Raw genomic sequence first — 3903 nt, 5'->3', positions numbered from 1 at the left:
GTTAGGGTTAGGGTTAGGGTTAGGGTTAGGGTTAGGGTTAGGGTTAGGGTTAGGGTTAGGGTTAGGGTTAGGGTTAGGGTTAGGGTTAGGGTTAGGGTTAGGGTTAGGGTTAGGGTTAGGGTTAGGGTTAGGGTTAGGGTTAGGGTTAGGGTTAGGGTTAGGGTTAGGGTTAGGGTTAGGGTTAGGGTTAGGGGTTAGGGTTAGGGTTAGGGTTAGGGTTAGGGTTAGGGTTAGGTTAGGGTTAGGGTTAGGGTTAGGGTTAGGGTTAGGGTTAGGGTTAGGGTTAGGGTTAGGGTTAGGGTTAGGGTTAGGGTTAGGGTTAGGGTTAGGGTTAGGGTTAGGGTTAGGGTTAGGGTTAGGGTTAGGGTTAGGGTTAGGGTTAGGGTTAGGGTTAGGGTTAGGGTTAGGGTTAGGGTTAGGGTTAGGGTTAGGGTTAGGGTTAGGGTTAGGGTTAGGGTTAGGGTTAGGGTTAGGGTTAGGGTTAGGGTTAGGGTTAGGGTTAGGGTTAGGGTTAGGGTTAGGGTTAGGGTTAGGGTTAGGGTTAGGGTTAGGGTTAGGGTTAGGGTTAGGGTTAGGGTTAGGGTTAGGGTTAGGGTTAGGGTTAGGGTTAGGGTTAGGGTTAGGGTTAGGGTTAGGGTTAGGGTTAGGGGTTAGGGTTAGGGTTAGGGTTAGGGTTAGGGTTAGGGTTAGGGTTAGGGTTAGGGTTAGGGTTAGGGTTAGGGTTAGGGTTAGGGTTAGGGTTAGGGTTAGGGTTAGGGTTAGGGTTAGGGTTAGGGTTAGGGTTAGGGTTAGGGTTAGGGTTAGGGTTAGGGTTAGGGTTAGGGTTAGGGTTAGGGTTAGGGTTAGGGTTAGGGTTAGGGTTAGGGTTAGGGTTAGGGTTAGGGTTAGGGTTAGGGTTAGGGTTAGGGTTAGGGTTAGGGTTAGGGTTAGGGTTAGGGTTAGGGTTAGGGTTAGGGTTAGGGTTAGGGTTAGGGTTAGGGTTAGGGTTAGGGTTAGGGTTAGGGTTAGGGTTAGGGTTAGGGTTAGGGTTAGGGTTAGGGTTAGGGTTAGGGTTAGGGTTAGGGTTAGGGTTAGGGTTAGGGTTAGGGTTAGGGTTAGGGTTAGGGTTAGGGTTAGGGTTAGGGTTAGGGTTAGGGTTAGGGTTAGGGTTAGGGTTAGGGTTAGGGTTAGGGTTAGGGTTAGGGTTAGGGTTAGGGTTAGGGTTAGGGTTAGGGTTAGGGTTAGGGTTAGGGTTAGGGTTAGGGTTAGGGTTAGGGTTAGGGTTAGGGTTAGGGTTAGGGTTAGGGTTAGGGTTAGGGTTAGGGTTAGGGTTAGGGTTAGGGTTAGGGTTAGGGTTAGGGTTAGGGTTAGGGTTAGGGTTAGGGTTAGGGTTAGGGTTAGGGTTAGGGTTAGGGTTAGGGTTAGGGTTAGGGTTAGGGTTAGGGTTAGGGTTAGGGTTAGGTTAGGGTTAGGGTTAGGGTTAGGGGTTAGGGTTAGGGTTAGGGTTAGGGTTAGGGTTAGGGTTAGGGTTAGGGTTAGGGTTAGGGTTAGGGTTAGGGTTAGGGTTAGGGTTAGGGTTAGGGTTAGGGTTAGGGTTAGGGTTAGGGTTAGGGTTAGGGTTAGGGTTAGGGTTAGGGTTAGGGTTAGGGTTAGGGTTAGGGTTAGGGTTAGGGTTAGGGTTAGGGTTAGGGTTAGGGTTAGGGTTAGGGTTAGGGTTAGGGTTAGGGTTAGGGTTAGGGTTAGGGTTAGGGTTAGGGTTAGGGTTAGGGTTAGGGTTAGGGTTAGGGTTAGGGTTAGGGTTAGGGTTAGGGTTAGGGTTAGGGTTAGGGTTAGGGTTAGGGTTAGGGTTAGGGTTAGGGTTAGGGTTAGGGTTAGGGTTAGGGTTAGGGTTAGGGTTAGGGTTAGGGTTAGGGTTAGGGTTAGGGTTAGGGTTAGGGTTAGGGTTAGGGTTAGGGTTAGGGTTAGGGTTAGGGTTAGGGTTAGGGTTAGGGTTAGGGTTAGGGTTAGGGTTAGGGTTAGGGTTAGGGTTAGGGTTAGGGTTAGGGTTAGGGTTAGGGTTAGGGTTAGGGTTAGGGTTAGGGTTAGGGTTAGGGTTAGGGTTAGGGTTAGGGTTAGGGTTAGGGTTAGGGTTAGGGTTAGGGTTAGGGTTAGGGTTAGGGTTAGGGTTAGGGTTAGGGTTAGGGTTAGGGTTAGGGTTAGGGTTAGGGTTAGGGTTAGGGTTAGGGTTAGGGTTAGGGTTAGGGTTAGGGTTAGGGTTAGGGTTAGGGTTAGGGTTAGGGTTAGGGTTAGGGTTAGGGTTAGGGTTAGGGTTAGGGTTAGGGTTAGGGTTAGGGTTAGGGTTAGGGTTAGGGTTAGGGTTAGGGTTAGGGTTAGGGTTAGGGTTAGGGTTAGGGTTAGGGTTAGGGTTAGGGTTAGGGTTAGGGTTAGGGTTAGGGTTAGGGTTAGGGTTAGGGTTAGGGTTAGGGTTAGGGTTAGGGTTAGGGTTAGGGTTAGGGTTAGGGTTAGGGTTAGGGTTAGGGTTAGGGTTAGGTTAGGGTTAGGGTTAGGGTTAGGGTTAGGGTTAGGGTTAGGGTTAGGGTTAGGGTTAGGGTTAGGGTTAGGGTTAGGGTTAGGGTTAGGGTTAGGGTTAGGGTTAGGGTTAGGGTTAGGGTTAGGGTTAGGGTTAGGGTTAGGGTTAGGGTTAGGGTTAGGGTTAGGGTTAGGGTTAGGGTTAGGGTTAGGGTTAGGGTTAGGGTTAGGGTTAGGGTTAGGGTTAGGGTTAGGGTTAGGGTTAGGGTTAGGGTTAGGGTTAGGGTTAGGGGTTAGGGTTAGGGTTAGGGTTAGGGTTAGGGTTAGGGTTAGGGTTAGGGTTAGGGTTAGGGTTAGGGTTAGGGTTAGGGTTAGGGTTAGGGTTAGGGTTAGGGTTAGGGTTAGGGTTAGGGTTAGGGTTAGGGTTAGGGTTAGGGTTAGGGTTAGGGTTAGGGTTAGGGTTAGGGTTAGGGTTAGGGTTAGGGTTAGGGTTAGGGTTAGGGTTAGGGTTAGGGTTAGGGTTAGGGTTAGGGTTAGGGTTAGGGTTAGGGTTAGGGTTAGGGTTAGGGTTAGGGTTAGGGTTAGGGTTAGGGTTAGGGTTAGGGTTAGGGTTAGGGTTAGGGTTAGGGTTAGGGTTAGGGTTAGGGTTAGGGTTAGGGTTAGGGTTAGGGTTAGGGTTAGGGTTAGGGTTAGGGTTAGGGTTAGGGTTAGGGTTAGGGTTAGGGTTAGGGTTAGGGTTAGGGTTAGGGTTAGGGTTAGGGTTAGGGTTAGGGTTAGGGTTAGGGTTAGGGTTAGGGTTAGGGTTAGGGTTAGGGTTAGGGTTAGGGTTAGGGTTAGGGTTAGGGTTAGGGTTAGGGTTAGGGTTAGGGTTAGGGTTAGGGTTAGGGTTAGGGTTAGGGTTAGGGTTAGGGTTAGGGTTAGGGTTGGGTTAGGTGTTAGGGTTAGGGTTAGGGTTAGGGTTAGGGTTAGGGTTAGGGTTAGGGTTAGGGTTAGGGTTAGGGTTAGGGTTAGGGTTAGGGTTAGGGTTAGGGTTAGGGTTAGGGTTAGGGTTAGGGTTAGGGTTAGGGTTAGGGTTAGGGTTAGGGTTAGGGTTAGGGTTAGGGTTAGGGTTAGGGTTAGGGTTAGGGTTAGGGTTAGGGTTAGGGTTAGGGTTAGGGTTAGGGTTAGGGTTAGGGTTAGGGTTAGGGTTAGGGTTAGGGTTAGGGTTAGGGTTAGGGTTAGGGTTAGGGTTAGGGTTAGGGTTAGGGTTAGGGTTAGGGTTAGGGTTAGGGTTAGGGTTAGGGTTAGGGTTAGGGTTAGGGTTAGGGTTAGGGTTAGGGTTAGGGTTAGGGTTAGGGTTAGGGTTAGGGTTAGGGTTAGGGTTAGGGTTAGGGTTAGGGTTAGGGTTAGGGTTAGGGTTAGGGTTAGGGTTAGGGT

Source organism: Lepisosteus oculatus, unplaced genomic scaffold (genome assembly GCF_040954835.1).
Source record: "Lepisosteus oculatus isolate fLepOcu1 unplaced genomic scaffold, fLepOcu1.hap2 HAP2_SCAFFOLD_144, whole genome shotgun sequence".
NCBI lineage: Eukaryota > Metazoa > Chordata > Actinopteri > Semionotiformes > Lepisosteidae > Lepisosteus > Lepisosteus oculatus.
The sequence above is the reverse complement of the archived record's forward strand: the minus strand, read 5'-3'. Positions refer to the sequence as shown.